Consider the following 12,627-nt stretch of genomic DNA (forward strand, 5'->3'; position numbering starts at 1 on the left):
TCATTTATACACCCGTTGTATCCTTAGCAAAAATATTTTAAAATTAGAACACAGATTTGTTGGAGAACTTGACAATCCTTGACAATCATTATTAAATGAGCATTATACAAATGTGCGTTGATATTTTTAATATGTACCTTAATTGTAATATATATACATAATTGCTTTGATATGGATGTTCATTTGAAGGAATTGAGGAAACTATGAAGGATCGCAGAACAACCAAAGATACATTTGGGCATCTGCTATTGGTAAAGATGAAAGAGTACCTTAAGTGTGAAGCTTTCATACACACGAGAGAAAAAAAACAGTTTTAATGCACTTCATTAAACTGATGGTATGCTTATCAATCGTGCATAAAGTGTACATAGCAGAGGATGGTTTCAATACATCAACCTCTGGGTTATGGGCCCAGCACGCTTCCGCTGCGCCACTCTGCTGACAGCTGTTATAATGTGATTCAACACAACTGCTCTATCTTTGCTTTCTAAAAGTGCGCCCGAGATGAAAAGTCTAAACGGTAAACGCAGACGTCACTTTGAGCACTTGGTCTTTTATAGCACAAATCATCACCCGCTGCTCTACATGGGCGTGTCTTCAATATCGTTGAGAACCAAACCTTCTGCTTTCCGAGGCAACTGATTCTTTCGTCGTTAATTCCCAAATCTTCAATGAGAATCAGTGAAACGAAAATCAAACACATGTACACACTCGCGTCCTAACCTGAAAGAAAAATCTACACCCACTTTATAATACTGAAAATGATTCAGGAAGTACAGCAAAGTTCTAAAACCAGCGAATGCATCTGCATACAGTACATAAAATGTCAATTTTTCAAAAGTAAAATCTTCAGCTTTGAAAGATTACCATCCATATATTTTCGTTTTTCTCTTTTTTTTACATAACACGCTTTCGAGAAACAAACTGTCTTTTAATTAAGGTTTCATTAGAAAATGTGTATCTTGGTTTGCCAAGTTAAAATCGGCACATCCCAGTGCGCAAAAGATGTAGAATATACGACTATTGAACGCATACCACACGAGTAACTGTGCTCCGTAACTGGTCTAGAATGAAATTGATTATATGTTTATTATACATAAATGGTTGTAGTTTATTATACGGATAAATTTAGAAGACTACTATACATATATAGTTAAAGGTCTATTATACATCAAAGAAAGATTTTTATAGGTGTAGAAACTAGTAAATAAAGCCAATGATTTATTTTAGAAATTTATTCTTAAAATATACAACTATTCACACCTGAAAAATATGTAGTTCAAATTATACATTATATACAATATTGTAATCAACAAATGTCTAACCATCATAAAAAACACAACTAGTAAACTTCAGTTACAAATTCTAGTAACATGGCAATATATATATATAGTAATGACAAACACAAACTAATTACATGAACACGCTAATATTTAACTCAAAACCACATTTCGAAACTTCTTTATTTCCACGAAAATATTATTAATGTAGCACAAACGCTACTTTCTAATAAAGACAGAAAGAAACTATTTGTTTTGTGTCTCATGGTGATCCTCCTCTCGATACTAATGAAATGTTTAATATGATCCCTCGAGAAAAAAAAGGAGTCAATTTCCGCCTGGAATGATTGATGGCCCATCAAACATTTTGTAATATCCCTGGAAGTTTATACATTTCACTCCATTGGGCAGTATGTGCCAGAGAGCCTACCGCCATCCCTGCGATAGTTCAGTTGGTCGAGCGGAGGAGTGTAGGGGAATTAGTAGGGAATCCTAAGGTCGCTGGTTCGATTCCGGCTCGAAGGAAGGTGCTTTTTGTGTACTTTAATCAAAGAGTTAAAAAAGCGAATCTGTTTCATTCAGACATTTATCAAAAGTTCAATAAACGACGAAGTAGAGGTTCCTGTTCCGAATTCAGCCCACGTCTGATTGTCTTGTTTTGGCCAAGATCCGATCTTTGAATTAAGGGACTACTCTGTCTGCTTTGTAATTCAAAAATACATACAAATGTCAAGTTTTTTGTAGATATAAAGATGTTCTCTGTTTTCAAAGGATAGGTACTTAATTGGCATAATGATTTGGTATTGATTTTGTATCGTTGTATTATAAAGTTTGTGCTTTCTGTGTTTTTATCGTATTGTGAACTTATTTTTTAAACAAATGCTTACAAAGGCAAACACGGCACACATCTGTTTATACCAGTGGTGAATTGTACATTTTTATTAAGTACAATCTACTGTGCACTTCTGGGAGTATAACAGGTTCGATATAAAGTGGCAAAAATATAAAAAGGGAATATACCCCAGACTGCGTATAAAGCTCTCGTTGTGACTGTTGTTTTATTTTTAGATAAAAATGGCGTACTGTGCACGAAATGTTGCAGAAACACAATCTGATATTTTAATAATTATTATTTTAATAATTTGATCAAATTGAGGCCCAGGATCCAAATCTTCAGTTCTGATTTTTTTAAGTGATATCTTTCCTTCCTGTCGTGGAAGTCACACGATGTGAGCAATTGTTTTTTTTACGTTGCGATCCAAAGATCCTCAGGCGCACTGTAACCAAACCAGGATGGATTCTGCTCGGAGCCGGACTGAGCTCATTCTCACTCCCTGTGCTAAAAACAGAATTAGCTCTTCCCCGAACATCGTCTACAGCTGCTGGATGGTGCTCTGCGTCTTACTGCTCCGGCAATTACTTTGACGAAAGACAGATCACTTGTGCGCTTTTAACCTTCTCGCAGCTACAGCTATAGCCCTGAAAAAAGCATTAGCTTTATCAGTTTTTACATTAATCTATTTTGAATCAAAGTTTGATATTTTTTTATTTTTTATTGCATTTTACATTACAATAATAATAATTATTATTATTATTACGCACACTTATATAGCGCTGTTCTGGATACTCCACTCAATGCGCTTTACAGGTAATGGGGACTCCCCTCCACCACCACCATTCTCCTGAATGATCACAGAGAGTCAGGACCTCGGTTTTACGTCTCAGCCGAAGGACGGCACCTGTTTACAGTTTAGTGTCCCCTTCATTGTACTGGGGTATTAGGACCCGCATGGACCGCAGGGTGTGCGTCAAGCGACAGAAACCAGACGTGTGTCGGGCTCGGCTGCGAGCAGGACAATGACATCACAGGGACAAAGTAGAGGAAATCAAAAGGGTTCTATAAAAGACTTATGTAAGCTGTTGGTTTGCAGTCTGGACTCTAAATCCTCCGATCCGATTTTAAATCTCTATAATACCTGAGCTGCGGCTTCTTCCGAGTATTTATTCGTATACTTATTATGTGTAAGTGTATAGATGAAACCTTTCATATATTGTTCAGTTTAAATCAAAATGCTTTACTAATACAAGAGAGAAGTATAGTATGAAGGATGTGACAAATCTATGATTTCTTGGAACAAAACGGTTTTTATTTGCATTCGAAATGAAGCGGAATTTTAGCGGGACACACAAACCCTTTGTCCTTTTTAGAGTTTTTAGAGTGAACAGACATAAATGTAGAAAACGTGTTTTTTAGCACTACAATAGCAGGGTCAGTGGCATAATGAATAACGCGTCAGGCCTCGCGTCAGAAAATTATAAGTTGGACTGCCGTCTGGCTTGTTGCGTTTATACCACTTACGTTGTTTGATATAAATGAACTCCACCTGAAAGCTATAGAAAACACTTTGGGTAAGTTGTCTGCAGCCTCATGCGAATTTCGACAACTTACCCAAAACACTGTACTGTCTGGAGATCAGCTCCAGCTCTGAACTCAATTGCAATGAAAAACCATGCGTAACAAAACTGGAGAACAGCTGAACTTGTGTTCAGTTCGGTGATGAGGGATCAGAACTGTCCTTGTTGTAATTAGCACGAACTGCACAGGCTCTGAATCAGACCATGTCAATTAGTCTGATCAATGTAGGACACGTTAATGTAGAATTATTAAAAGGTTTATTAGTTAGTTAGTTCAAGTTTACCCACCTGAACTAATGTAGAATTATTACTTGGTCTGTCTCTTGTTTGTATATAAATGAATGTCTCTGACAACTTAATGTTAGTTTTACGATGTAGGTCAGGCGTTGACATATGCACGAGTATACTAAATGTCTCACTCCTGATTCAACTCATGTTCTATAGGAGATTGGCGATTCCTCCTGTTTCTCATACAACCATATCAGAACAGAAGCCCGTTTCACCCAGCTCTGATTCAAGATCGACTTGCATCTTTATCCCTTTTTTGTTCGTGATCATTATTTTCTTTAGTTATGATCAATATTGAACTTTTTCTAAATGAAATGACAATAATCAAACATGCAGGCAGATTTTTGAAAAGTATTCGGAATTGACAGGGTGCCCCTTTGGAACAATCGTCAGAAATTGTGAGAAAATGAAAGTTATGTAAGCTCTCACACAAAGCATTGAAGATTGGAATCTGAGTGTAAAAAAGTTACCCGTCTCCCAATGATAGGCAGGGATACACACCATGACTCGAATAGACTCAGCGAACTTTAACACCTATGATATTACGAGTGCTTTGCACGTGTCGAATTTCAAGAAGGAACTACTACAAAAGTTGTGGACATAATTCAATACCACCGGCAAAGTCCAATGCCGGCAACATCTGAGAAAATAATGTTCACTCATGGAATTTGGTCTTTGAATGGCTGGCGGGAAAATTCATTTATACTCCTGTTGAACCCTCAGCTGAAACATGTTAAAATAACAACGCAGATTTGTTGCAGAACCTGACAAGAATTATTGGGTTAGCACTGTATGTATTCTTGTATATTTACTTTAATTTTAATATAAATGTAAACATGCATGCTGTATAAGCTATTGTAATTTTAAAATATGTTAGCTGAGGATGCGAAGGGGGCTATTATACCTTGTGAAACACGCAAGGAACTGTAAAAAAGGCTGTTATTTGAATAAAATTGGCGATCACAAGAAAACCACAATTTATGTGGTATTATCATCAATATCCTTCAAAATCTACGTTCAAATGAAGGATTTGAAGAAACTATGAAAAAAGCAACAGTAATAGCAGAGGATTTTGATTTTTGCTCTTCAAGTCAGCAGATCACCGTAGAGTTGCACCCCTACAAACAGCACAAAGGATGAATCCCACCACCTTCATTATTGCTGTGTTTGTGCCAGTGAAAGTAGCGTTTTTGTTATTGAAAGCATCTCGGAAGATGAAGGTGCAGTCACTTCCACATGTCATGATATCATTAGATCTGACGACAAGAGCTGAAGCCCCCCCTAGTCCAAGCCAGCAATGTGAAGATGGGTATGGAGGAAGGTAGCGTGGCTGAGTGGTCTAAGGTACTGGATTTAAGCTCCAGTCTCTCTGGGGGCGTGGGTTTGAATCCCACTGCTGCCAAATATTAATGTTTTAAGACCTGCAATACAATCAGTAAAAGCGCTTTTTGTTAGGCTGCGGGAGGTGTTTAGAGATAGACTTTCTAAAAGACAGGCTTAACATCAAGGCAGAAAAAATATTTTGCTTTCTCAACAGAAATTCTCTTTGGCACGTTCAGCTTTATGTAGGGAACAACGTCTGCCGAGATCACTTTTGAGGCAGTGCACATGATAGTGTACCGGCAAGTACATTTAATATTGGCTGTGGTGGTGAGCTGCTTTTGTCTGTGAAACTTTTAATTCTTCACGCCGAATCGTTGGCAGGGGTAAAGCTTATTAAATCTTTGAACATAGCGCTCCATCAGAAATACTTTGTTCGTGATCAAAAGAGATCAGAGGATTAACTTCATGGATTCACATACCATACCTTACAGGAAAGATTTAAAAGGGGAATTGATTGTGCTTCCTGATGTTGTTCCTGTCGTTTCTTTGGATACAAAGGTGAATGTTCTTTGACGTTCTGCTAGAGTATCCACTGGGTGGGCTTTATCAATCAGCTCGGAGAGGTCATCAGTGCTCTGTCTCTGGAAAATAATCAGCACTGTCGTTTTTCCCTGTGCTGTCTTTTAAAACATATAAGATCACGAGTTTACAGATTTCTCCAAATAACAACTATACATTTTAACCCAGCGGTTAGCATTCCTTCAATCCAATAGTTTTACTCCGGGTAAAAAGCAGCGAAATATATAGAGAGATTATATTCAAATATTTCAACGTTCTTATTGGATTACCTGTATGGAGATATCGCTCAGAATTCCTAATATGATTTTGAGTTCAGTTTTGCTTTACTACTTTCAGAGTCTTTTATTGACCTTGCTGAAGCAGAGAAGTGACATAATCACAAATGCGACTTACCTGTGCTACTGTTTTTGGTTAATAATGATTATTGCAAGGAAAAAAAAACAGCTCCTTGCATTAAGAGCAAGAGCAACCAACACGCTCGCTTGTTGAGTTGGGTTTTTTTTCCGTGGTGCTCTTCCTCAGATGTAAAGTTATTTGGCGAGCAAGGACCTCTGAGAAGGAGCCTGAATCCATCAAGAACTCAGAAATTCTAATATCGCACTACTGTCTTGTGTACAGAGATCTGCTTCTTCCTTTTTGAGTGTTTTGGTGTTTAAGAGCACGCTTCCTACCTCGAATGTTAGTTTCAGGAGATGTGCTACCGGATAAATGATTATCTTGAAAAGGTTTGGGGATGCACTGGCCGGGATTAAAACCCGGCTCAATTATTTGGAAGTCACCTGTACTACCAACACACTTCTAAGAAGCACCCGCACATTTTCGCAATCCTCTCTCTCACCTACAAAGTTATGAAGACACAGACGACCAATGAAAACTAATTTGATTCACCCAAGGCTTCACTCTTCTGTTGTGATGTTGTTTTAATTAGTGTTAGCTGTGATGAGGTATTGTTTCTGTCTCTTAAAGTTTAAGACTCTGCTCCTTTCTTCCTGGTATAGAAAAAAACATGTTCCATCTTTGTTTACAAACACCACTGTAAATTATTTGTCCATCTCTAAAGCCTGTGTGTATTGACAAGGCAATTCAAAAGCACATATTAAATAAGAACACGATCCTTCTTGTTACCATTCCCGTGGTTGGAGCGTTGTTTCGCCCTTTAACGTTCTTCTACAATATTTACAGACGGCTTTATCACTGGAGTTGTGTGCATCGGTCCATGAACATCAACTGTACTGCTGTTTTTCTATGCGTAATTTAATCGCAAGCACTTAAAAGATGCAAAAAGATTTCAAAGAAAACATAATTGAAAGACAGTCGAGTAAGGAGGTAGAAAAACGTTCTCCCCCGTTGAAGAATCAACCACCGTCGCCCATGTGACTGGATATAAAAATAAATTATTCATTTCAATTATTCATGAAGGGTGGATTGTGGTCAGTGAACATATGCACATCTTTAAGTCAGTTCCACCATCTGTGCTATAGGGGATGTAGTTCAGTGGTAGAGTGCGTGCTTTTCATGTATGAAGTTCCGAGTTCAATCCCTGGCATCACCAGATGTCTTACATTATTGTGCTCACATCGCAATCTTCTGTTGAGTGAGAACTCTTTGCTCGTGTTCATAGAGAGACAGGTTTACACATTTAAACTCAGTCACACACGAAGTGCTACAGTGTTGCTCTGCTGTTTTAAATGTACCTCCAAAGCATTTTGTTCTGTTAACTACCAAATGATTTGAACTAATTTTACATCATATTCAGGAAATCCAGAGAAGGTCATCAGACTTTTAGTGGCTGTTGAAGAAAACACCTGTTGTATCTCACCAGGGATTTCTTGAGAGATCATTCAGCAAGCGAGTTAACAGGGGTTAACGTAGAGAGTGGCGGAGGTGGGATGTCAGGGCTTGACGTCACTGCTTTATTCAAAGAGTGGAGGGGTGGGTGTCAGGGCTATATGACAGTGCTTTCCGCAGAGAGTGGTGGGGGTGGGATGTCAGGGCCATATGACACTGCTTTACACAGAGAATGGAGGAGGTGGGATGTCAGGGCCTGAAAACACAGCTTAACGCAGAGAGTGGAGGGGTGGTGTCAGGGCCATACGACACTTCTTTACACAGAGAGTGGTGGGGGTGGGATGTCAGGGCCATATGACACTGCTTTATACAGAGAGTGGCGGGGGTGGGATGTCAGGGCCTGAAGATACTGCTTTACGCAGAGAGTGGCGGAGGTGGGATGTCAGGGCCTGACAACACAGCTTAACGCAGAGAGTGGAGGGGTGGGCGTCAGGGCCATACGACACTTCTTTATGCAGAGAGTGGTGGGGGTGGGATGTCATGGTTATACGACAGTGCTTTCCATTGAGAGTGGTGGGGGTGGGATGTTATGGCCATAAGACACTGCTTTATGCAGAGAGTTGAGGGATTGATGTCAGGGCCATACGACAGTGCTCCACTCAGGCCTCTGCTTGAATTTGTACTCCTCCTCTCTCCCTACCTCTACCTCTATGATATTTGCACTTTCTGGAGAGGCGATTTTCTCCACTTCAGTAGCCCGATTGCGTGGAGAGGGCTGTAGAATGTGGCACCGCCTTTCCTGCTCCGTCCATGACAGGCGTGCTGGTCTCTGGAGAGAGAGCACGGTCCATCAGCGCACTCCAATAAAGGCACTGGAAGCAGCTGAAACGCATTGGCGAAGCTCAGCACTGGGCCGCTGGGCACATCTTACCACTGTTTCCGTAGTGTAGTGGTTATCATGTTCGCCTCGTATGCGAAAGGCCCTTGGTTCGAAACCGGGTGGAAAGAGACTGGCTTCTTTTGTCGCATACAAATGGGTTGTACAACTTTTAACTAGCAAATGGAAGAGGGCTGAAGTAAGAGACAAGATGTAAATAGGGTTAACTTAAGTCAGTTCTGCCTGAAAATTAGACTTCTAAGCAACAGGGGTTTATGGCAGGAAAGGGGGTTAACTGATAAGGATTCCAGATGCGAGGGGGCATAATCTTAAACTGACCATTTGGCCAGGGTCTCTTAACTGGCCAAATACCACGACCCCCCCCTTACCATAACACCGAATGACGTCTGAAGCAGCAAGGAAGGACTATATAACCTAAAAGTTTGTACCGGCACATCGAACAATACTTCGGTTTTGTTGTTTCTTGTGGGAAACAAGACTTCGGCTTTATTGTTCCTTGTGTCCGTCATGGCAGTGAACAGGTCCTGGTTACAGGATCTCTAAAAAAGGAAATAAAGACTGAAATCAGATCCGACCCACCATGCTGCCACGGTGACGGTGCACTGCCCAGTGAAAGTGGCAGCCTGTCCCTGGACTGTGGGAAACTGGAGCACCTGGAGGAAACCCCCACAGACCAGGGAGAGAACATGCAAACTCCACACAGACAGCACCCACACCCCAGGTCCAGCACTGTGAAGCATGCCCGACGATGCGGAAGGGCTTTTACAAATGAGTGTGTAACTCACACTGGTGCCCAGGATGGCCTGCTACCGGAACGCAACCTAATTTTCTTAATGCAGTTTGTTCGAAGCGGTTTGCAGGAGCTGGAGGTGAGGACTGAGCTGGGGTCCAGTGTGCGAGAGTGACTACTGATGTCGTGTGTGTGTGTGTGTGTGTGTGTGTGTGTGTGTGTGTGTGTGTGTGTCTGGATCATTGTGAGCGCCGTCAGGTTTGTGTATTTGTTTAAACAAGAGGACGTGTCTGTGCGGGTCTGACTCTGTGTGAGGGTGCAGCTCTAACTGTTCGCGCGCGGGCGTGTCTATCTCTCTACAATGCATGAGGGGCTAAATCTGCCTCTGAGAAACTGACTTTTCAGAAGAAAAATCTATGAAATGGCACGGCCTGGCCCTCTTCTCTTGCTCCCGACGTATAACACACTGGGGGATGAAGCTGGTGTCTTCAGCTGTAACCCTAGCTATTTATGCAAACAGCTCTTTTATGAAAAGCAGCTCTAGGCCTAGACAAGAGGAACAGATAAAACAAATCTTAGATTTATGGCTTATTCAAAGCAGACTGAGCGCTGCTATACTGTATGTAGGAGCCAGAGATGAAGAATGAGCTATTTAAGGAAATCAGGAGTGTGAGAGAGGGAGTGTGTGTTTTTCCTCCCAATAGAGAAGGCTTGTGGTTCTTTCTGCTTTTCTGCACAGGCTACCAACGTAAGTACGTGTTGGGTTCTTGGTTTGAATGCTCGAGTTGTCAGGCTGGCGTTTTTTGTTCCTATTGGAGCCCATAATTGTGAACAAGGCGCTTGAGGACGTCTCTGTGCAGGTGTGCGTTTGTAATGACGTGTGTGCGCATCTCTGTAGCGGATGTTTCAGTAAAAAAACGCATTTAAAACATTCAACCTTTTCATGTTCCTAATATTCTTTCATTCTTCACAATAATAACTAAGGTTGCTGCTGGAAGAGGTGTTAGTGGGGCCAGCAGGGGGAACTCTCACCCTGTGGCCCATGTGGGTCCTAATGCCCCAGTATAGTGACGGGGACACTGGAAAAACTGTAAACAGGTGCCGTCCTTCAGATGAGATGTAAAACCGAGGTCCTGACTCTCTGTGGTCATTAAAAATCCCGGGGTGTTTCTCGAAAAGAGTAGGGGTTTTACCCCAGTGTCCTGGCCAAATTTCCCATTGACCCTTACCAATCATGGCCTCCTAATAACCCCCATTTATGAATTGGCTTCATTACTCTGCTCTCCTCCCCACTCATAGCTGGTGTGTGGGGAGCGTTCTGGTGCACTATGGCTGCCGTCCCATCATCCAGGTGGATGCTGCACATTTGTGGTGGTGGAGGGGAGTCCCCATGTCCTGCAAAGCGCTTTGAGTGGAGTGTCCAGAAAAGCACTATATAAGTGTAAGCAATTATTATTCATTATAATGTAATAAGTCCATTATTTCTCACCCCTCCATTGCAAGGCATACACAACACAAACACCAGGAACAATTATCTCAGAAGTGAATTGCAAATGTATTGAGTTGTGATGCAACTGTAACTTGAACCTAACATGACTGTGGCGTGCATTTTTGAAATTGCATTTTCACAGCTGAAATACAAAATGAAGCTGATCGCAGTCCAAACTCAAGGTATTGTTGTAAAACTAAATATTCAACATGTTTCTACCTGTCCCTTTTCAGCTCACTCAGAAGTCCACAGCCTGCAGCCTGGTGCCTCTCTGTCTCCCCCCTCCACACTGCTGGTCCAGTGGAGGTGCTGTTTGATCCTGCATGATCTGTCCGGAATCGTATAGTCTTACTGAGCAGCGCAGGGCTCCCTGGCCCCAGTTACGAACAGTGAGTGTCAGTGCAGAACAGCTCTCTGACACTCCGCTCCCTCACTCCAGCTGATCAGGGCAACTACACAGTGAGGGACCTTAATGGAAGCAGTATCAGCACTGTGATCGTCACTGTGGGTGGTGAGCAGGTCTACAGTAGGATCACTAGAGGGCTCTATATTCTTGACAGAGTGTGTTCTTATATCATCCTCTGTCCTGATTGTCTTTCAGCTCACAGAGACAATGTCACCCTGCAGCCTGAAGCCTCTCTGTCTGTCCCTCTGTTCACTGGAGAGCCAGTGGAGGTGCTGTTTGATCCTGCAGGAGGTGGAAACTGGACCTCAGTGTGTTCTGTCCAGAACAGCACAGCCAGTTGTGTCCCCCAGTACAGTTTTTTTTATTTTTGATGATTAGCCATATGTTGATTACAATATTGTACATAATGTATAATTTGAACTCGATATTTTTCAGGAGTGAATGATTGTATATTTTCAGAATAAATTTCGAAACCAAATTATTGTCCCTCGATCTCTGTCTCTCTCTCGTCCTGCTGTCTGTCTGTCCCTGCCTCTCTGTCTCTCTCTCTTTCAGCCCCGTCTGTCAGTCTGTCTTCTCTCTCCTTCCTCTCTCTCTCTCCTTCCGCTCTCTCTCTCGGTTTGTTTGTCCCTCAATCTCAATCTTTCTCTTTGCCTGCTGTCTTTCTGTGCCTTCATCTTTGTGTCTCTCTCTCCTTCCTTTCTGTCTGTCTCTCTGTCTGTCCTGCGTTGTCCCAGCTGGGCCTGTCTCCCCGGCTCTCTGCCTTCAGCTCTGTTCGCCGATGTCCCACCAGCCCGTCTCTCTCTCAGCCTGTCTCTTGACTTGCAGGAGGAAGAGGAGGTGGAGACAGCTCCTCCGGCAGGAGAGAGGAAGAAGGTCAGTGCTGGTCCCACCCTGCCTCCTGTCCTGTCTGTGGTGGAGTTTCGCCATCTTGTCTGTCTTGTCAGCCCTGTCTGTCACTGTCTCTCTCCTCCTCCTCTCTGTGCTGTGGTGTCCAGTCAGTGTGTCTCTCTCCTCCTCCTCTCTGTCCTGTGGTGTCTAGGCAGTGTGTCTCTCTCCTCCTCCTCTTCTCTGTCCTATGGTGTACAGTGGGTCAGTATTAGTGGGCTACACCCAGGCTCACTCACTGCGAGTGTGATCTCAGCAGAGTCTCTGTACTCTTGGGACACTTGACTCACCTGTCTCTCTCTTTCTCTCCCTGTGCTGTCCCTCTCCTGCCCCCTCTCTCCCTACTCGGACTCCAGCTGGAGGAGGTCCAATCACCACCTCCTGTGAGACAGAAGAAAAAGAAAGTGGGTAATGCTCTGATTCTCTCTTTACTCCTGTCCAGTGTCCAGTCAGTGTGTGTGTATGAATCCCTCTCTCTCTCAGTGCAGTGTTCATGTACTGGAGTGTCCAGTCAGTGTGTGTGTATGAACCCCTCTCTCTCTC

The 12,627-nt window shown here is 42.4% G+C and overlaps 2 non-coding genes across 2 annotated transcripts; both read left to right on the top strand.

Annotated features, from left to right (window-relative positions):
* Positions 1-5,303: 5,303 nt before the first annotated feature.
* Positions 5,304-5,385, top strand: trnal-uaa (transfer RNA leucine (anticodon UAA)). The gene has a single exon. It is a non-coding gene; the product is annotated as a tRNA-Leu (tRNA).
* A 3,223-nt stretch (positions 5,386-8,608) lies between these two features.
* Positions 8,609-8,681, top strand: trnat-cgu (transfer RNA threonine (anticodon CGU)). The gene has a single exon. It is a non-coding gene; the product is annotated as a tRNA-Thr (tRNA).
* Positions 8,682-12,627: the final 3,946 nt, after the last annotated feature.

The sequence above is a fragment of the Lepisosteus platostomus genome, chromosome 5, assembly GCF_059453375.1.
Source record: "Lepisosteus platostomus isolate fLepPlt1 chromosome 5, fLepPlt1.hap1, whole genome shotgun sequence".
In the NCBI taxonomy this organism is placed as follows: Eukaryota; Metazoa; Chordata; class Actinopteri; order Semionotiformes; family Lepisosteidae; genus Lepisosteus; species Lepisosteus platostomus.